The sequence below is a fragment of the Malaclemys terrapin genome, chromosome 4, assembly GCF_027887155.1.
Source record: "Malaclemys terrapin pileata isolate rMalTer1 chromosome 4, rMalTer1.hap1, whole genome shotgun sequence".
Taxonomy (NCBI): Eukaryota; Metazoa; Chordata; order Testudines; family Emydidae; genus Malaclemys; species Malaclemys terrapin.
The window spans coordinates 41,887,243-41,909,944 of record NC_071508.1 but is presented as its reverse complement, the minus strand read 5'-3'; the positions used below and the strand labels follow the sequence as shown (position 1 = coordinate 41,909,944).

The 22,702-nt window shown below is 46.4% G+C and overlaps 1 protein-coding gene across 3 annotated transcripts in view; it reads right to left on the bottom strand.

The window, feature by feature from the left end:
* The window catches only part of TSPAN4 (tetraspanin 4), a 712,007-nt gene that overhangs the window by 684,270 nt on the left and 5,035 nt on the right, over window positions 1-22,702 (bottom strand). The window contains exon 1 of one of the 3 annotated variants that reach the window (XM_054025359.1): window positions 4,629-4,650. The exons of the other annotated variants lie outside the window; for them this stretch is intronic. The gene's annotated coding sequence lies outside the window, so the exon portion shown is untranslated. Of the gene's footprint in view, window positions 1-4,628; window positions 4,651-22,702 lie in introns of those variants that run through there. 3 annotated transcript variants of the gene reach the window in all.

The following is a 22,702-nucleotide window of genomic DNA, read 5'->3' as shown; positions in this document are numbered from 1 at the left end:
GAGCTCTTCATTAGCTGAGGCTCCACTTACCCATGATCTATGGTGCTCACAGCAGCTCTGCACCACTGTAAAACATGCACAGCTCTGAACGGCACTGTGGCATCCACCAAGTCCCTCCCCTATTCATCTACGTCAGCAATGCAATGATATCATTTTGTAATTCAAGAGCTCATCTATCTGATCACCACCCACCACACCTTCAAGTTCTAGAGCACATTTCACCAGAATGAGTGAGCCACAAAGTGCTTTGAAGAATAGCGTCTGCATAGGTCTGATCCAAAGCCCAATGAAGTCAACATGAGTCTTGCCATGGGTGCCAGTGGATTTTGGACCAGGCCTCATGGCCCTCAATGAGCAGCCCCCATCCCTATTCAGCAAAGCACTTGCTAAGCCCAACGGTTCCTTCATTTTCCAAGTAGCACATATAGAGCCCATATTTTCATATTTCTTATCCTAAAATCTGTCAATTGTTTTCCCAAAAGGGCCACGGTTCAGAAAAGCATTGAAGTATGTGCTGAAGTGCTCTGCTAAATAGGGACAGAAATAAGCAAGTGCTTAATGGCCAGATTTTCAAAGGTATTTATGCGACTAGTAGGATTTTCAAAAACCCCTAAGCAGGTTAGGCACCTAATTTCCATTGACTTTAATGAGAGTCTGGCGCCTAACCCAGTTAGGGTCTTTTGAAAATCCTACTCAGTGCCTATCTTCATTGTTAGGCACTGTAGCAGGGTGGTCACCCGCTCCTGCCTTAAAAGGCTTAAAACAGCCTGGGGAGAGGGCTGTGGTAGGGAAGGAAAAGCAGGGCTGATTGGGGAAAGCAGCCTCACCTGGGGGCCACGCCCCAATCAGGCCGAAGCTGGCTTAATGGGGGCCCAGCTGGCCCTTATATGAGGGCAGTGGGCCAGGAGCAGACAGACACTCTCTCTCTAGCCTTTGAGAGGGAGGGGCCTGGCTGCTGGGGTGCGTACCTGAGGGGAAGCAGGGCTGGGGGAAGGCCAGAGGAGCTGGGGAGCTCTAGCCTGGTAACCCCCCAGGCTGTAGGCCTAGTATAAGGCCGAATAGGTACTGGGTTTGCAGGGGCAGCCCAAGGGTAAGCAGAGGCAGCAGGTCCAAACGCCCCTTGCCTGTGATGAGTGGCTTATATACTGCAGTCTGCCCCAGTGAATGGGGGCTAGATGGGGACTGGGCAGTAGCCATATACTGAGGTGAGATGGGGATGGGGGTGGGGGTTCCCCTGGAAGGGGGAGACCCAGAGACTGTGGGGTTACTGCCAGGGGGCAGCACTCCAGTGGAAAGGGGCACCGGGGGCCAGGAGGGACCCAGGGGCCCAGCGGTAGCGAGTCACCAGCTGACAGAGGGCGCTCTGGAGACTGGAGAGCTAATACCCCAACGGTACCAGCAGGAGGCGCCGCAGGGTGAGTCTCGCACCATTACAGGCACCTAAATGCCTTTGAAAATCTGACCCCAAGCGCTTTGCTAAGCAGAGACGTCCATAAACATGTGCTGAAGCACTTTGCTGAATAGAAGCCCATATGATAGAACAATTCATCGGCTGCATGATGATCAGAAAGCTGGGTACTTGTTTTCTATAACAAAGAGTGGAGAACATAAGCCTTCCCTTATTCTCCACCCAGCTTCTTCCTTCCAGCTTTCCTTTCTTCTCCCCTTCTTTGCAATTATAAAACCGCTTTACCCATTGCTATCTACATCCATTTCAGCGGCCTGGCTGTCACCATGTATTTGGCGGATGCTATAGGAATCACTTATTTTTTGTTGTAAACGTCTCTTTTCATAACATTATTTTCCCCCAAACCATAAAAACAAAGAATTTTAATGAGTTTACATTACGCCTTCCAATGGCCAAACCACTTCTTTAGTTGAGACAGGGTGGTGACACAAAATAATTTAGCAACATTACAACCAGTTCATAAGCTGCAGACAGCTAGGCAAGATTTGGTACTATTAAACTATAAACTCCTGGATCCAAGGAAAGGGAATAAACAGTGTAGATTCAAAATGGGAGAGAGAGGGAAACCACGCAAGGACTGAGGTAATTTCTTCTAGTCCTGCTATTACAGTTTCATGCAATCAAGTATTAAGAGTTTCCACAGGGAAGGGATGGGACAGAGATTCAGAGGAGCCCATTACAAGGTATCTGTGTCTCTATGGTCCACAACAGGAACAAAGTCTGACGACCATGGTTCCAAACCAGTAGTTTTAAATCTTTTCCATAGTGGGAGCCCCAGGAATACCACCTTATTTAGTCAGGAACCCCCTTCCTCCTCCTCATGCTGTAATATGGAAATGGCCAGGAGATCATTGCCCCGGACATCTGGTCATTTGCCCCAGGTTAAGAACCTCTGTCCTAGAACCAATCTATCCAGATAAAGAATGAAAAGTTACCACCACCAGACATATAGACACTTATCCATGCCAAACGTTATGGCTCTGTCCTCAACTTTCAACTGAGCCTGTAAGCAGCTGCTGGCATGGTTGTCTCTAAACATGGTGTGAGTTCACACTACACATGATTGTTAGTAACCATGGCACCTGACAGTGTGTCACTCTTGCTAGAAACCTAGGCCTGCAATCAATCCTGCATACTGGTGGTTTTTTGTTTTGCCTTTTTTTGTTTTGGTTTGGGTTTTTTTGCTTGGCATTGCAGATAGACCTGCTAATCACATGTGTAAGAAGTCTGGCCAATCCTCTTTCCTCCCAACTGTGCGATAGGACATCCCAGAATGCACTGCTGGTTCCATTGTCTGCATGTCCTTTACTCTCAGATGAGACACTGTGGGACAGTGGCCCTGATTTCCCCAGCCTGCACCAATACAAATACGGTCAGGCAGCCTGTTCGGTGTTGACCGCAAATATGACTGTAATGGCAGGAAACACCACTAGGTGGAGTCAAACTAAATCATATTACTTGTAAACAGCTATAGTGACCAAGCCCCTAAATGGATACAAAATCCGTGAAAACTGTAGCACGGGCTGGGGCCTTTATGCTAATCTTTCCTCAGCATGAATGTGAAGAAGTAAGTCAAACTCTTCCCTGTACAGACTGCACAACACACACACAAAATGCTGCCCTTGAAAGCTAGATTTTCCCCACTCTTTAATTAGATATTAGCTGCAGTTTAGTACATGAGAAATTTATCATAAGTGTACAGATACAGTCAGGCAACTGTAAGGAACGCTTTACCATCTGCTATGGCACTTCTTAGGCAGAGAACAGGATGCCTGTAACAGGTAGCCTTCTACCTCTCCAAGTGTAATGGAAAAGCACCTCTCTTTTCAAACAATCAAGGAAAATAATGTGGCCAACTAAGCCCAGTTGAGAGAAAGATTAATTATCTACTTGAGGCTGCATGTAAGAGCCAGCTTGTCACAGTTTAAAGAGAAAGAAAAACGTTAAATCAATTAGAGAAAGGTGGCAAAGCTGCTAGGCTAACACTCCACTTTCTTGGACCTTCTGCACAGCTCAATGCTAGACGATGGATGTACAGTATTCAGAAACAATGCTAAGGCCAAACCAAAGCAGGGTAATACAGGTTTCTCTGAACAAGACTAGTAGAGTGGTAGGATTCAGTCTGTGCTGGTGAGTATTCTATTTGCTTTACCCCTAGATAACCTTATCTAGCCACACAGCTAACCACTCCCACATCCAAGAGTGGAGGAAATAGCTGGAGCCCCATTGGGATTCTTGGGGAGCTGTCATGATATAGAAAACCATAGACCTTTTTAAAACAGGAGGCATTTATTAAACAAAACAGCTACAAACTACAGACAAACATGCAGGCTTCCATATAGCTTGAGCCCCAGTTTTGGTCCCTTGTTTACCAGGGACCACATCCTGGCTGGAGTTCTATACAGAACAGAGACGTCTAATAGCTGAATAATATAATCACTAGCATATATAATTAAAGTGTAGGGAAAGGGAGAGCATAAGAACCTTAGCCCTACCCCCAGAAGCCCCATCACCTTTAGACACTCCAGGCATTTGGAACTACCGAAAGCTGTTCATGATTATCTATTTACTTTAAATCCCTTCTTGGGCCCAATCTGTGATCTCTGATGTGGGAGAGGGTCAGGGTGGTGAGGAGGATTGACGCTGGATTTGAGAAGTAGGGTGGATCAGGGACAGATGGCAAGATGATGTAGGGAAAGGAAAATAAAAAAATCTGATAAGCCACATGCCACACTTCATCTCGCTCCCTTTGTATGCGATCCTCTCTCCCTTAGGCTCAGTTTCCCACCCCCTGCCCCCATGTAGAACGTAAGCCCCTCTGGATAAGACTCTGCCTTATTCGAGGTCTGCTACTGAGCTCAGGGCAACACTCAAGTGCAGTTTCTGAAACAGTGCGGAATGCAATTTGGTCCTGTCTACACCTGCAGTTAACAGTTTTCAGCACTGGTTCATCAGCATTCATTGCTGACAGTCAGCAACAGGTAAGTCTCCTAATGTAGAGAAGGCTTAAAAGACTCCAAGTGCCCAAGCCCAGCATTTAGTAGAGATATGCCTGCAAAACACAGGGGATAGAGCCAAGTTTCACTTTACCAGCAGTGTAGCTAGATGGTGCTCTACTGTATAACTAGAGAAAGGAAACCAAGCTTAATTTGGAACTCACCAACTTTGAACATGTCCCTTTAAGCAGAAGAGAGCTTTCCTTCAGCTTTGCACTCCACAGAGATTGAGAAACCGCAGTCAGACAATACATACTGTGCATGTCACCTAGATTCTACAGCACTAGGTGTATTAGAAACAGCTCTATTAGATACAGCCAGATGTTGAATACCGATGTAACACGGTCCTGCTTAGCTGGAGATTTGTTACGTTCTGAATGTTGCTATTCGTTCTAATTATCCTGCCTTCACCATTCACATTCACCTCCAGATGGATACAGAAATGCCTGACATTCTGAGCACCTTTCTGGCCCCTCTACACCAGCAAGTGGAAAAAAACTTTTTGTTTTAAACCCATACATGCCATCTACGCAGAAGCCAAGCTAGCCCTGGAGCCAAGTTTCAGCAGCGGTAAGTCTAGTTTTTTTGCTGCTGATGTAATTTACTCAAGGGTTTTGATAAACCGCAATTGCATCACAGCAAGGGACAAACATCAGGGCAAACAATCGGTCTAACATGAATCAGTGACCTTGCCATGATCTTTCTATCATAGGAGACTTACGAGGGTTCCTTTCCTGCTTCCTTACGCTAGAAAGCTCAGCAGTGCAATATTGTGAGTAACCCAAGCACCAGCATAGTATTTTGCTGGTGTTTATCACACAGTTAACTCAGATACATAGATTGGAAGGAAATAAGTGAACACCCACATAAGGGAGGCAGGATGACTTAGGGTATGTCTACACTACAAAATTAGGTCGATTTAATATAAGTCAATTTTTTAGAAATCGATTTGATACAGTCGATTGTGTGCGTCCCCACTAAGCGCATTAAGTCGGCAGTGTGCGTCCACAGTACCGAGGCTAGCGTCGACTTTCGGAGCGTTGCACTGTGGTAGCTATCCCACAGTTCCCGCAGTCTCCGCTGCCCATTGGAATTCTGGGTTGAGCTCCCAATGCCTGATGGGGCAAAAACATTGTTGTGGGTGGTTCTGGGTACATGTCAGCAGGCCCCCCTCCCTCTGTCCCTCTGTGAAAGCAACGGCAAAAAATCGTTTCTTGCCTTTTTTCCTGGGTTACCTGTGCAGACGACATACCACGGCAAGCATGGAGCCCGCTCAGCTCATTGTCACCGTATGTCTCCTGGGTGCTGCTGGCAGACGTGGTACTGCAGTACTACACAGCAGCATCCCCTTGCCTTGCGGACGGCAGACTGTGTAATACAACTGCTAACCATCGTCGTCGTTCCGTGAGTGCTCCTGGCCGACCTCAGTTAGGTTGGTCAGGGGCGCCTGGGCAGACATGGGTGCTCCTGACCGGCGTCAGTGAGTTCGGTCGGCGACGCCTGGGCAAAAATGGGGATTATTCCAAGTCATTCTCTTCTTTAAGTTTCGTCCAATGGAGATTCAGTCCTGCCTGGAATATCATGCCAGCTGGAGGCTTCTGCCTCAGGCTGCTCTCCCAGTCGGCAGCACCGTGCGGTCGCACCTACCCCGGCCTACCCCTTGCTCCCATGGCTCATGAAGCCTGGACAGTAGTAAGGAGCAGTTCAACTATAGGCTGAGCAAGTGCAGAATGGTGGTAGAATGTGCCTTTGGACGTTTAAAAGCTCGCTAGCGCAGTTTACTGACTCGGTTAGACCTCAGTGAAACCAATATTCACATCGTTATTATTGTTTGCTGTGTGCTCCACAATATCTATGAGAGTAAGGGGGAGACGTTTATGGCGGGGTGGGAGGTTAAGGCAAATCACCTGGCCGCTGATTACGCGCAACCAGACACCAGGGTGGTTAAAAGAGCACAGCAGGGCGCGCTGTGCATCAGAGAAGCTTTGAAAACCAGTTTCATGACTGGCCAGGCTATGGTGTGAAAGTTCTGTTTGTTTCACCTTGATGAAAACCCGCCCCCTTGGTTCACTCTACTTTCCTGTAAACCAACCGCCCTCCGCTCCTCCCTTTATCTCCACTTGCATAGGCAATAACGTCGTTGTTTCAAGCAACAGAGGGTCCTGTGGCACCTTTAAGACTAACAGAAGTATTGGGAGCATAAGCTTTCGTGGGTAAGAACCTCACTTCTTCAGATGCAAGTAATGGAAATCTCCAGAGGCAGGTATAAATCAGTATGGAGATAACGGAGATTGTTGTTTCAAATTCATGCATTCTTTATTAATTCATCACACAAATGGGGGGATAACTGCCAAGGTAGCCCGGGAGGGGTGAGGGAGGAGGGAAGCACAGGGGTCGGGTAGTTGTAGGGGCACCCCCTAGAATGGCATGCAGCTCATCATAGAAGCGGCATGTCTGGGGCTCTGACCCAGAGTGGCCGTTTGCCTCTCTGGTTCTTTGGTAGGCTTGCCTGAGCTCTAAGTTTCACGTGGCACTGCTGTAGGTCCCTGTTATAACCTCTGTCCTTCATGCCCTTGGAGATTTTTTCAAATATTCCAGCATTTCATCTTTTGGAACAGAGTTCGGATAGCACGGATTCATCTCCCCATACAGTGATCAGATGCAGTACCTCCCCTTCAGTCCATGCTGGAGTTCTTTTGCGATTCTGGGACTCCATGGTCATCTGTGCTGATGAGCTCTGCATGGTCACCTGTGCTGATCAGCTCGCCTCGCTGGACGAACAGGAAATGAAATTCAAAATGCAATACACGGGGCTTTTCCTGTCTACCTGGCCAGAGGATCTGAGTTGAGAGTGCTGTCCAGAGCTGTCACAATGGAGCACTCTGGCATAGCTCCCGGAGGCCAATACCGTCGAATTGCGTTCACACTACCCCAAATTCAACCCAGCAGGGTCGATTTCAGTGCTAATCCCCTCATCGGGGAGGAGTACAGAAATCGATTTTAAGAGCCCTTTAAGTCGACAAAAACGGCTTCGTCATGTGGACGGGTGCAGGGTTAAATCAATCTAACACTGCTAAATTTGACCTAAACTCTTTGTGTAGACCAGGACTTAGTGGATAAAAGCACTGGACTGGGACTCAGGAGACCTGGGTTTCTATTCCTGGCTGTGCCACTGGCCTGCTAGGTTACCTTGGTGAAATCACTTTACCTCAGTTTCCCTATCTGTAAAATGGGAATGGTACTGACGTCCTCTGTAAAGTGCTCTGAGACCTACAGATGAAAAGTGCAATAGAAGAGCTAGGTATAATTATTCTTTTATATGAACTGGCTAAGTCTGGCTGACAACATGGGAATAAGCCACTGAGGATTTCACATTTCTTCTCTTCTTCCCCCATATGAACTCATTTTCTCTACTGGGCAACAAGGGAAGAAAGATGAAAGTGTACTGCAGAAAACTCACAGCAAGAGATAGCAGCAGCTGTATAAATCCAATAAAACACAGAGGAGGGACCACTAAAGTAAAGGCAAAAAAAAAAATGTGTGTGAGAAGTGAAACAGGCTGCCTCATGACAACTTACCACATAACTCTGAAGTGAGATGGGAGAGAAAGTAAACAGCCAGCCCAGACCTCTCGGGGTCACTAAAGGGAGTCTTCTCTTAAGCATGGAAAAAAAAAAAAAAAGGCAATTGAGCAATCTCTCCTGCTAACCCTCTTCAATCACATGCCCAAGCTGCTTCTGCAGTTGCTAATGGCAAAGCAAAAGCAGGCAGGAGGAGGGGCTAGGTTGCCTGATGTCTTCCCTTTCCAGCTGTTTATAGAGTATGTTTCTCTGCGCTCGTGTTTACTTCCCTGGGTCAGCCCTCATTGAGCCGTCTATCAACCACACACCGTGACTCACAAAGTTGAGGCACTTGCTCTCTGCCACTGTGCACACCCTTCCCCTGGCAGCCCCCGTTCTGCTTCGCCAGTGGAATGCGAGCAGCGAAGAACGGGAAAAGGGAAGGCTCCTTTCTACACAGCGCCAGGGCTCTGTCTTTTGGTTTGTTTATCGGTCTGAACGCTGGGAAGGCTTTAAAAAGAGAAGACAGATTTGAGAAATGGGACTGGGCGGCCCAAAGGGTCTCTGGGGCAAAGTACCAGATGTGCATAATTTCTCCTCCTTTTCCATGAGCAATGCAAGGAAAACAGCACCTTCCCTCATTGAAAATAAGTTGGCTCACTGCACGCTGCCCATGGCGTTATGAACACACTGGAGGCGAGGCAGAGGGAAGGGATTCCTGTCCCCTCTGGCGGGGAGGGGAGGGATGGCTTAGATCCTTCCCTTTCAACAAAGTTTGTAAGGGAGTTACAAGCATCAGTCTCAACTTCACTGCCTCGCAGATCAACTCACTCTCGGATCTGCCCAGGAGCAGCATCCTGCACTGTGAAAGTGCCTCACTTTGTTTTCAACACCACTAGCCTTATGTAAAAGGTTACAAAACACTGCCTCCCTCCTCCTCCAGCCCGTACGGGGCCAGCCCAAATTCTCTCCATCGGCACAGAGAGCGAAAGCCACTCTGGCCCACTCTCAACCTGTGGGATGGGAGATGGAGGGTAATTCCACCCCTTTGGCAGCAGAGTCACAGACAAGAGGCCTCCCACTTTGGGGGACTATGCTGGAGCTCCCTGGCACCTCACAATCTCAAGGCCAACAAGCATATTTGACTCCCCAGGAAAAGCTTGAACTGGGTGATCTTGGTTGGGTTTCCAAACACAGGACCAGACCCTCAACCCCGGAGGCACTTCATAGCACAGAGCAGCACAAAGGGACTTTAAGCTGCCCTAGATGGGCAGTAAAGGAAACCCCCAGTCATGGAGGAATTCTCGGCTGCTGTCAAGCTGGCCTAGCTGTCTCTGTGCAGCCCATCCTGTTCCCCTCGCCCACCAGCGTCAGGGGCATGGCAGAGACTGGGATCACAGTGCACTGTGCTCCAGTGACTCCGGTTGGCACAATGGCTCAGAAGTGGCCATTACAAGTCAGTGCAGGACAGATGTGGAGCCCCTTTCTGCCTGCATTGCCCATTGTGGGCTCAGTGCCCTGTAGAACTGTACCCACTGAATCGAAGGGCTAATCACAACACATGATCTAACTCTTGTTATTTGCCCTTCCAAAGAAGAGTTCAACCCTGGTTTGGTTTTTTGCATTCTCCCTGACTTTTGATTCCCTCTTCCCTTTCCACCCCTTCCCCTCCCTGATATTTCCATGACAGACACAATGATACTTCAGATTTCAACCTAGGGTTTTTGGTATCATAGATTCTCTAAAGTTTCCACTTCCGTTTCTTGCTCTTAAATCAATTCCTTACTCCTTGTCCTGAACAGAAATTCAGAACGACATACAGCTCTGCTGTTCATGTTCACTTAACGGCGCAAACCCTTATTTATCACTATGGTAGCCCAAACCCAAAGTAAGTCTCCAAAAAGTTAGAAACTTTGTTTGGATTTTAAATATTTCAAGTACAGTTGCTACTATATCAGAGAAATGCAGGGCACAGGCAGAACCCAGCCTTGGGGCCAAACAAGTTCCCTGCAAGCAAGAGCAGAGACATTACAGTGCTGGCAGAATGACTGTGCTGAACCGCACAGCGTGATTGCAACTGGCACCCAATTTTTCAACATCGACAGCTGCAATACGTCACAGGTAGCACAGTTCAGGGCAACTGCACCTGTATTCTCCTTCCATGATCCCTCAAGGGCACCCACTCTAGGCTCCTGGATCCTCAGCCATCACCTCTCGGAGGGCGTGGGAGGTGGGAAGACCCACATCTCTCTCCCTCCCTCCTGATGTTTTTCCAGGCTGCACAGTTCCCTGTCTACACTGTGATATACCCGAGTCAGGCTGTCTAAACAGGCCTGTGTCTGTACTGTGCTTTCTCTTCAGAGGCTACAAGCAGCTGTAGTTGCCAGCAGTTGTAAGCTACTACACAGCCCTTTCTAAGTAAGCACATTTATTCATAAGGTGAAAGCATTACAAAGAAAAACATTAAAATAGTAAAAGAAACTACAGACGCTAAGAAGTTTACTAGAGACCACCCCCACCCCAACTCTGTGCAGTGTCAGTCCTTCCACAAGGATTGCCCCCAACCTCTCACCCTTTGGCAGAAGATTCTGCCCATTTTCTAGATCAGAAAGAAGGCCCAGAGTCAGTTTAATTTCATGCTATTTATCCCAATGTCCCTTCTTTGTCTGTTGGTCTCTGGAGAATCCAGTTTGAATCTCTATACATAAGCCTCCCCAGGAGGTGGTACCTCTCTGGAGGTGTTGCAACCCAAGTGAGTTTGCCTAAACGCCCCTGTCAAGGCTGCTTCCACACTTTGAACTTTAGGGTACAAATGTGAGGGCCTGCATGAAACTTCTAAGCTTAACTACCAGCTTAGATCTGGTCGCTGCCACCACTCCCAATGTGCTAATTCCCTTCCCTGGGTAGCCTTGAGAGACTCTTCACCAATGCCCTGGTGAATACAGATCCAAACCCCTTGGATCTTAAAACAAGGAGAAATTAACCATCCCCCCTCCTTCCTCCCACCAACTCTGGTGGATCAAGATCCAACCCCCTTGGATCTAAAAACAAGGAAAAATCAGGTTCTTAAAAAGAAGGCTTTTAATTAAAGAAAAAGGTAAAAATCATCTCTGTAAAAATCAGGATGGAAAATAACTTTACAGGGTAATCAAACTTAAAGAGCTCAGAGGACCTCCCTCTAGCCTTAGGTTCAAAGTTACAGCAAACAGAGGTAAACACCCTAGTAAAAGGTACATTTACAAGTTGAGAAAACAAAGATAAACTAACACCTCTTGCCTGGCTGTTTACTTACAAGTTTGAAATAGGAGAGACTTGTTCAGAAAGATTTGGAGAACCTGGATTGATGTCTGGTCCCTCTCAGTCCCAAGAGCAAACAACTTCCCAAACAAAGAGCACAAACAAAAGCCTTCCCGCCCCCAAGATTTGAAAGTATCTTGTCCCCTTATTGGTCCTTTGGGTCAGGTGTCAGCCAGGTTACCTGAGCTTCTTAACCCTTTACAGGTAAAAGGATTTTGGAGTCTCTGGCCAGGAGGGATTTTATAGTACTGTACACCGGAGAGCTGTTACCCTTCCCTTTATAGTTATGACAGCCCCCCCACTGTGCTTAGTTTATGGAGGGTCTGTGGTCACCCTCCCCTACAGAATTATATATAATCCCTGGCCCATAATGATACATAGCTCAGTGGGGGAGGGATAGCTCAGTGGTTTGAGCATTGGCCCCCTAAACCCAGGGTTGTGAGTTCAACCCTTGAGGGGGCTACTTAGGGATCTGGGGCAAAATCAGTACTTCATCCTGCTAGTGAAGGCAGGGAGCTGGACTTGATGACCTTTCAAGGTCCCTTCCAGTTCTAGGAGATAGGATATCTCCACTAATTCATAAACATAATATAGTAAGATCTCCCAAAGATATTGCAGGAAATTGCCATATTAGCAGTAAGCTAAATGTTTGCCATAGTTCTGCTCCTCCATTGCTGGCATGTATTCAAAGAAGGTAAAGTCAAAGCCAAGCTCAATCTTAGACCAACTTTTCTACCTCGTATTTACATTGCACTTTTCCCTACAGGGATTTCACATGGCTTTGCTTGGATTTGATCCCAGCTGAATCCCCAAGCAGGGACAGAAAGAGGTATCGTGCACCAACTTTTTTTTTTTTTTTTTAAATGCACACAAATAATTTTTTAACGTCAACTATTCAGAATCAGGAATTTCTTTAACCCCTCTAGATTTACAATGGATTATAACAGTGAGAGCTCAGTGGTTCAGGAGCCAAATGAGCGATCAACCACAGCAACAACAAAAAGCAACAGCAGTGTGAATTCATTGTTTAATTTACTATAGTATTATCCATGTTTAAACAATATGACAGGGGAAATATTTAGTTTTATTTTATTATACATTCCCACAGCAAAGAAGTTAATAATTTAGCACAAGCGGATAACTTTACTGGTTAATAAGAAAGTGAAAGCATCCTGATTGGTTAATAACTAAATCACACAGTGTTTTACTATCATGTGCTGCAAAGAACCGCAGTCTGAAGTATCACTGGGTTATAACTAGGGGTAATGGAAGAAATGAATAAAAGGAAAATTTGGACTAGTTACCAACATCCAAAGAGCGTACATCATTCAGTGGTGGAATAGTCTTGCCAAGGGAAGTGAAAGCCTCATCACTGGATGTTCAGAATAAGACTAGACAAAACCCTACACAGTATGCTGAAGGGAACAGCCCTAATTTGACAGCAGAAAAAAACTAGTGAATGCTCTCTTTCTCAGATTGTTGTGATTCAAATAACCCCCTTCTGACTCTGCACCACTGACTAGACATGCAGACAAGTGAATAAAAAAAACAGCCTCTACTTTGAAGATACTGTACAAACAACAGGTCAGCTCTGAGCTCTCTGGGAGATGTGAAAATTGACTCGTAACACCAATCACCTATGAGAGAGGCAGCTAAAAAACAAACACAAGAGGCCAGCAAATCAATATTCCTCACCCTAACAACCAACCACTGAATCCGTAAAACGCAGTCAGCTCTGGTGTGTAACTTCAGAACCAACACCTCACATAACAAATGGAGCCTCAGCCTGCTTGAGGTCTGCAAGTGCTACAGCAATATAAATGTTAAATAGATAACATCCCCGGATTGTGCCTGGATTAGCTGGATTAGAGGGGACAGGGAAGGGAGCTGGAAAACAAACAACACTTTGGCATGGCTACACTTGCAGATATAGAGCGCTGTGAGTTAAACCAGCCCTTGGAGACCGCAGCAGGGAAAACACTGCCGTGTGTTCACACTGTCAGCTGCAAGCGCAGTGGCGTGGCCACATTTGCAGCACTTATAGCAGCATTGGGAGTGGTGCATTATGGGCAGCTACCCCACAGAGCACCTCTTTCCATTCTGGTGCTGTGGCTTGTGGGAAGGGGCGGGGAGTGTGGGGCAAGCAATGCCCCGTGATGCATCGCTTCGTATCCCAGCAATCCCTGTGCTTCCATCCACATTGGCACCATCTTTCAATGTTTTTTGTATTGCGCGGTCTGCGGGAATGGAGCCCGAACTGCTGAGGACTATGCTGATAGGTATCACCCGCACGTCACGAATTGCAGTTGAGTTACTCCTTAAGCTACAAACGGACAGTGAGGAGTCCGACGATGATGTCGAATTGCATAACGCATATGACACGAGATTGCTTGTGGCATTCACAGACATGCTCACCACCATGGAATGCCGCTTTTGGGCTCGGGAAGTAAGCACTGAATGGTGGGATCACATCATCATGCAAGTCTGGGATGATGAGCAGTGGCTGCAGAATTTTCGGATGAGAAAAGTCACTTTCATGGGACTGTGTGCTGAGCTCGCCCCCACCCTCCAGTGCAAGGACACGAGATTGAGAGCTGTCCTGCCGGTGGAGAAGTGGGTAGCTATTGCAATCTGGAAGCTGGCCACTCCAGATAGCTACCGATTGATCGCTTACCAGTTTGGAGTGGGAAAGTCGACCACTGGAATCATGTTGATGCAAGTTTGCAGGGCCATTAATCTCATCCTGCTCAAAAGAACCGTGACTCTGGGTAATGTGCATGACATTGTGGCTGGCTTTGCACAAATGGGTTTTCCTAACTGTGGAGGGGCGATAGATGGGAAGCATATTCCAATTCTGGCACCAGCCCGCCTAGCCTCTGAGTACCTAAATCGGAAGGGGTATTTCTCTATGGTTCTCCAGGCACTCGTGGATCACCATGGGCGCTTCACTGACATTAACGCAGGCTGGTCCGGAAAGGTGCATGACACACGCATCTTTCGGAACACAGGCCTGTTCAGGAAGCTGCAAGCCAGGACTTTCTTCCCAGACCAGAAAATCACTGTAGGGGAAAATCGAAATACCCATTGTGATCCTTGGAGACCCCACTCACCCTTTAATGTCGGCGCTCATGAAACCCTACACAGGGAGCCTTGACAGCAGCAAGGAGCAATTCAACAACAGGCTGAGTTGGTGCAGAATGACTATGGAGTGTGCTTTTGACTATTTAAAGGGCCGCTGGCGCTGTCTGTGTGGGAAGCTGGACCTGGTTGATGACAACAGCCCCGTGGTTATATCCGCGTGCTGTACCCTCCATAACATTTGTGAAGGGAAGGGTGAAAGATTCACTCAGGCATGGACCTCGGAAGTTCAACACCTGGAGGCTGAATCTGAACAGTCAAAGAGCAGGGTTATTAGAGGGGCCCAGTGCAGGGCTGCAAAGATTAGGGATGCCTTGAGGGAGCAATTTGAGGCTGAAAGCCACCAGTAATGTTTGGTGCCCTGCACGGGAATGAAGTGCAGTGGTTCCAATGTTAGTAGGAATCTGTGTTTGCTACGTATGATGCACTAACTTGCAGTGCCTGTTGCTTTCCTGGGCTACGGTATCTTTTACTTTATAGCTCCTGGAGGCCAATACCGTTGAATTGCGTCCACACTACCCCAAATTCAACACGGCAATATCGATTTCAGCGCTAATCACCTCGTTGGGGAGGAGTACAGAAATCGATTTTAAGAGCCCTTTAAGTCGACAAAAATGGCTTCGTCATGTGGACGGGTGCAGGGTTAAATCGATCTAATGCTGCTAAATTCGACCTAAACTCGTACTGTAGACCAGGGCTAAGACATGAAAGAAGTTCAGGGTTACTCACAATGCCAGGTATATCCTGGGTGGAGATGAAGAAAATACTCTCCAAAGAAATTTCAGTGGCTTTTCATATTTAATTTTGGAAGGGGCAGGTGAGAAGAAGGAGGGGATCTTGCCTCAGTTTTGTCCAGGCAGGAGTGGAAGGCAGCTAACAGACAAAACGGCAACCTTGATCAAATTTTATGTTTATTCAGACCAAACATGAATGCAAAATACTCAGCCCCTGAGCATAGCTGGCTACCAACTATCAGTCTACTGTTCTGAAAGGGGTTATCAATCTTTACAGACAATGCGCTGATCGGGGCATATGATTAAAGGCTCTCCTTTATTATTCCCACTTACCACAGGCAAGTGTAGCTGCAGCACCATATCAGATCAGACGGCGTAGAGGCTGCCCTTCAGTACAAACTCTTGAATAACTGTTCCCTGATGTGCTCGGCTGTATGATTTAATCACACACCCTGGGAATGCAAGAGTTAGAACATGCCACAAATACCACACTACTACTTAGAATGTTTGAAGAGGTGACACACACTGACAGGCAGGAAATTCAAAGTTGACTCTCAGTCCTTAATTCGCTCTACCCGGCAAGAGTTCCTTTAGAATTAATGATACGATACAACACAGTTACCCAAGGTACTGTATATAACTCAGCAAGTTCCCTCCCCCTACCATATCACCACATACTTCAACAAACACAAAAAAGGGGGCTTGCACCACTGGGTGGAGCTGATCACGCTGTTGGAAAGCTCTGTGAAAGCTTCCCCTGAACAGCTCTGCCAATGCATCTCAATCCCTAATGCAACATCCCCTGAGGCCCCAAATGCATCTCACCAGTAAGCTGTCAAATTCCTTCCCTGTACTATTACAGTTCCGCCCCCCCCCCCCCCCGACCCCCTCCAGAGCATCTCATATCATGACCTGCAGCCCCCTGTTACACCAGTGCTGCTATTACAATGTGAACAAAATCCTGGTAGTGGCACTTTGAAAGGGGAGGAGGGAGAGAAACATTCACTAGCAACCAAACCAGCTTCGGAATCCATATTTATAAAGGTGTGGGAAGGATTAAATGGCTTTTTTTCCTCTTTACCCATTAGAACATAACAGTTCCTGGCCCATCATATGAATAAGTGCAATAAAAACCCTTTTGCAGCGTAGTTACTGTGCATGTGCAGCCACCACTTGAATACCATAAAGTTCATTACAAAAAATTAATACAACAAGAGTGATTCAATGGACTATCCCTCGGCTAAATTTCAATTTAATATCTGCACTTTAAGTGCTGGACCCCTACAGTTACTGTTTCTGCAATGCAATAGCTTCAGCGCCTCTTGTGAGACCAAGCATGTCGCCTTAATGCATCCTTAAGGTGACAGAACCACCAAGCTGAGCACATTTATCACCCTAAGGGCACACAAAGTAACATGCTTAATCTGATGAGTGATGCCAAAGCAGCGCCTGTTAATATTTTATGAACCATTTGGTTGTTTTTTAATTTAAAAAACAAAACAAAGCAGCAACTCAATAAACGGAACGTTCCTTATGGATGGAACAATCCTGGACGGGCAACGGCCCATTTCATCCGAGTGATATATTATCGCCTTTGTGTTTACACCTTTTTTCACGCCGATTGCTGAAATCCCACTTCACCACAAGACTTCAGGCTCTGCTTCCCGACAGGGATGGCTGCTTAGAAAGAGGATCGTCTCTCATCAAGATGTGACAGGTCTCTCGCACACTGGCAGGGGAAGCTTCTGGGCTGTTTTAGAAGGTTTAACTTCCATACAGCATCACAATCTGAGCACGGCATGTGAACATTTAACAAGGTGAATTTGCCTGCCTAGCTCCTTGCCCTTCCAATGCTACTTCTTCACTAGTCCCAGGAGCTTGAATCCAAATATTAGGGTCCATGGGCCTCCCCCAATCCCAGATCCATGGATTCAGCCACAACTGACTCCTTCTTACAGTTGGAGTTCCCACTCCTAATGTTGCTCTGCAGTCTTGCAAGGGGCAAGAAGGATTCTTCATAGAAGATATGCAGAGAGGATGGCCTAACATCAGGCTTAAAATGCAACCACAAAAATCCTCTGGAACCACAAGGTTCAATCCCATTAGGGACTCAGTAATTCATCATTCCAAGACACACATTCACTATCACATATAGGGGGTCTCTCATATAAGATCTTGAAAGAAACCAGCAAAGCTCTGATATTTTGTGCAGTCATTAATGAGCTCAGAAAACCAGAGCACCTGTTTAAAAGAGCCGTGTTTTGCTGTAGTATCCTTAACCAAAATGTTTCTCTCCCCTTAGTACTGTATGTACTGGTTATTAATGTGGCTAGGACCTTTCCACTCAGAAGATGGCCATGGTTCCATGGTGCTGTATGAATGTTTCTGCTTCTATTGGACGTGCTTCTGACTTCCGGGAACACGATCAAGCTCTTAGAGACCAATCCTACAAACGCTTACTCATGCCTGGCAGAATCAAGACCATGAGTTGCTAATCACCCACGATGAAGTGAGTATTCACCCACAAAAGCTTATGCTCCAATACATCTGTTAGTCTTAAAGGTGCCACAGGACTCTGTTGCTTTTTACAGATCCAGACTAACACGGCTACCCCTCTGATACTAATCACTTTGGGGTTCTTTGGAAGCAAAAGTGCTATCAAAATGTAACAAAGTAACCCCAAGAAGGAGAATAATTATTATGACATCTGAGGACACTTGCAGGAAATGGCAGAACTGATGGACAGCTGGAGCAGTCTTATTAATTAAAATGTTGCCATGGGATATTACTGAGTTTTTGGAGGTTTTTGTTTGTGGTTTTTGTTGTTGTTGTTGTTGTTGTTTTTTGGGGGGTTTTTTTTTTAAACAGTAAATGGTCAATTAGCTAGCAATATATTCATGTCATCAAGACTTTTCTCTCGTAAGGCGTGTCAATCAGCTAACTGCATAAACAAGACTAAGGCAGGCAAAAATTAGTTTTGCCTTGAAACAACCTTGCTGAAACCAAACATATCAGATCAATCCAGCATTGAACAGGTTAAACATCTGCACCTGGGGAAATTGAGGAGTGCGGGTGGGATCCTTATGTGGTTCTGTTTGTGTCCTCTCCCATCTCACTTCTTCGGTGAGAAGTGACACAGACCATTGCAGGGAAAGGCAGATCTAGAACTATATATATATATTACACACACACACACACACACACACTCTACCTATGGCACTTTTTGCAGGTGCCCTTTCACAATACAACAATAGTTTGTGACAAAAACTTCTTTATGATGTCAGACATCCAATGGACAACTCTTGATTCTCAGTTATGCTAACGCCCCTTTACGACACTGTCAAAATTAAAATATGTCTTATTAAAATGAGTGGAAAGTACCCTCTGAGAATGCTCTCTGTGCACAAGGTGTTCCCAGGCAGAATAAAGCTGGCATAAGGGCTCTGCTCCCAGCATAGGGGACATAATGGGGAGGAGCATGGGCAGAGTACACTGCTCTATAGCTACTCTCTACTCCCAGATCCAAGACCCACTGTAGGCCTGGGGAAGCAAGCCAAATTACAGCAGCCCTCAGGCAGCTCGGACTTACACCAGAGGCAACAACTTGCCACAGAACACAGCTTAATGCCAGTTTTGTTCCCTACCTCTGTTCCCGCCCAAAATCAGAACCCTTGTCTCCACAGATTGACAAGAAATGCAGCAATTCTTGCCACTTTCCAAAGGGATCTTTTAAAACAATTAGTATTAATTATTTGTATTGCAGTAGCACATAGAAGCCGCAGTCACAGACCAGGACCCCATTGTGCTAGGTGCTGTATTAACAAGACAAAAAAACAAAAACAAACAAAAAGACAGTCCCTCTCCCAAAGAGATTACAATCTAAAAATAAATCTTTATATGGACAATAGAACAAACTTTACATCCAGCACAATGTTTTACACAGCATTACATGAAATATATACATTTGGGATGTGTTGGTGGGACTGTCACAGGTTTTATTTTCCTAAAAACTGGGGATTTTAAGAAACATCTGCTTCTCAACATATATTTTTATATAAAAGGACGTTATGCCAGTAATAGAAAGCAATTCTTTGAATCCTTTCCATCGGTCGTCACTAATGAAGTCTATGTGTGCAAAACTGAGTTCATTCCGCCCCCATTAGGAAACCAATTACACTGGGAAAAATATGCAATTAACAAGGTGTAGAATAAACAGCCTGCCACCTGCCTTTAATAGCAGCCCTACTTCAAACAAGTCAAGGTCTCGGCACAGCTTTCAGAATTGGCAATGGATATTATACATATTTATTCAGCAGCTGCTCTTCATTGCAACAAATATTACAGGCTTACCAGATAAGGTCAACATATTTTTTAAAAATACACTAAGTATTAAACCCTGCTTTGAAGCTGCAAATGTTGCTTTTAATGAAATCAGCAGTATCAGGCTTTTCTGTATCACTGTGAAATCTGCAGTTACAGTCCCTAGCTTATAGTCATATTTCCCTTCATTTCTACAGGTTCAGCAGCTTCTGAATTCGTTTCACTAAATCCAGGGGCCCGGACAGCTATTAAACAGCACATGGGGGGGGCTGATGGAGCTGTTAAATAATGCAATGCATTGAGAAGCCCAGCAGAGTAGACCATTCATTCCCCCTATCATCGTTCCTTCCTTTTGTTCTGACCTTCTGCCACCTCTCCATTGTCAGATGCAGAAGGTACATCAAGTGAGGGCAAAAAGGGCAAGTTTCCCGTTGGTGGAAAGGACAGTCAGTCAAGATTTCAGCTCTGCCCTTTTCCCCTTAACCAGCAGAGGTGGAGTGCTTAGGAGGAAAAAAAAAACAATACTCTCATGCCTTATGAGGAGCGAGGGGGAGGAATTAAGTGAAAGGAGGGGAGTTACTGTGCAGCAACTCTTCTGGCCCCTTCCAAAGCAGTGCTGACTAGTTGCAGAAAAAGTCATATTCATCCCTGGTTGGACGGAATGTCAGTGAGTTAGAGGCACTACTGTGTGGTACATGAGGCCTAGTGGAAACCGAAGGCAGAGACTGGTCTACACTTCAAACTTAGGTTGACATAAGCCACGTTAAGTCGATCTAATAACATGTGTCTACACTACCGAGTCCCTTCCGCGGACCTAAATGGCCTGTAAAGTCAACTTCTGTACTCCACCTCCGCGAGACGCCTAGCCCTTGATTCGACATCCATGGGTCGACATGGGGATAGTGTAGACAAAGCATTGTGTAATTCGAACGAATTGGCCTCCAGGAGGTGTCCCACAGTGCTCCACTGTGACCACTCTGGAGAGCACTTTCAACTCCACTGCATGTCAGCCAGGTACACAGGAAACAGCCAGTCCCCTGTTAAAGCCCTGGGGAACTTTTGAATTTTCATTTCCTGTTTGATCAGCATGGAGAGCTCGCAAGCACAGCTGATCATGGAGACAAGGCCTCAAATGCGCTCCAGCATGGAGTACACAGGTGGTGGTGGATCTTATTGCTGTATGGGGAGAAGAGTCTGTGCAGGCAGAGCGCCGATCCAGCAGAAGAAACACTGACATCTATGCCACGATTGCGCGGGGGATGGGGAGAAGGGCTATCCCAGGGACACACAGCAGTGCCACATGAAAATAAAGAATCTTCGGCAAGCATACCAGAAGACAAGGGAGGTGAACAGTTGTTCTGGTTCTGCCCCCACAGACATGCCGTTTTCATGAGGAGCTGCATGCGATTCTTGGCCCCAGCACTACCCCAAAACACTCCGTGGAGCCCCGGGCAACCTCAATCAACAGCGAGGAGGACATTGTCGATAAGGAGGAGAAAGTGAGACAGGCAAGCAGAGGATCCATTCTCCCCTACAGCCAAGAATTGTTTTTAATCCTGGAGCCCATCCCTTCACAGGGCCCATTGGGGATGGAGCATGATGCCGGGGAAGGCACCTCTGGTGAGTACACATTTCCAATCAAACTGTAGGGGTTACATGCTATTATTTTTTATGTTGTATCTGACCCAAAAAAGTAGGTGGTGTAGTGGGTATCGGTGGCCATTCCATCTACGCAGAGGGTGCTCTCTGAAAAAGACTATTTATGTGCATGGGGATCCTCCAGGAAACTTTCATGGAGGTAGTCTGCAATCCTTTGCAGAAGGTTTCTGGGAAGTGCTGCCTTATTTCATCCACTAGAGTCCCTCTGCAGCCTATGCTGAACCTGCTGCCATCTTTGCCCAGTTCTACATCTTCCTCCCCCAAACGTCCTATGAGGCAGGGCAGAAAGTTTGGTATCCCTTGCACTCAACACCAGGCAAGGGTACAAGCACCAGAAGGTGCCCATTCCCACACCTTTGATTATTATTGCAGTGCACCTGTAAGCAAGCTTTCCTTGTTTCTCCCTCCCCCGCCCCCCAGGGTTTTCAGCCCTTTTACCCCAGGTTACCTTACTTTTCTTTGCTGTCTTGGTGTGTTTGTGTGCATAGTAAATCTTAACAGATTGAGGAGAAAAGGCTTGGTTGATGGGGGTGGAGTTTACAGGGGAGAAAATGTAACGGAGGGGACAGTTTGGTAAGGAACAACACAGATAAGTGTCACATTACTCTGGCTCATTGCTGAAACTGGCTTTCAAAGCCTCACAGAGATGCAGAACCCCTCAATATGCTCTTCTTATTGCCTTGTCTGGCTGCCTCAACCCCCCACCCCTCGCAGAAACTTTTTTCCCTTTGTTTCACTGATATTATGGAGCACACAGCAGGTAGCAATAACAATGGGGATATTGCTTTCACTGAGGTCTAACCTAGTAAGCAAACAGCATCAGCAACCTTTTAAACATCCAAAGGCACATTCCACCACCATTCTGTACTTGCTCAGCCTATGGCTGAACCAGTCCTTACTGCTGTCCAGGCTGTCATGGTACGGTTTCATGAGCCATGGAAGCAAGGTGTAGGTGGCGTCTCTCAGGATCACAATTGGCATTTCAACATCACCAATGGTTATTTTGCAGTCTGGAAAGAAAATCCCTGCTTGCAGCTTTCTGAACAGACCTGTGTTCCTAAAGATGCGCATATCATGCACCTTTCCGGACCATCCCGCATTGATGTTGTGAAATGTGATCCATTGATGTTGTGAAACCCTGTGATCCACCAGTGCTTGCAACACCATTGAGAAGTACTCCTTTCGGTTTATTTAGTCTTTGGGAAGGTGGTCTGCCAAGATGGGGATATGCCTTCCGTCTATAGTCACACCACAGTTAGGGAATCCCATCACGCCAAAACCATCCACTAAGTCTTGCACGTTACCCAGAGTCACTACCCTTCTTAGCAGAAGTCTGTTAATGGCCCTGAAAACTTGGATCACAACAGATCTCACAGTAGATTTACCCACTCCAAACTGATGCGCCACTGACCGGTAGCAGTCTGGCATTGCAAGCTTCCACATAGCTATTGCTACTTGCTTCTCCATTGTCAGAGCAGCTCTCATTTTAATATTTCTGCGCTTCAGGGCTGGGGAAAGCTCTTCATACAG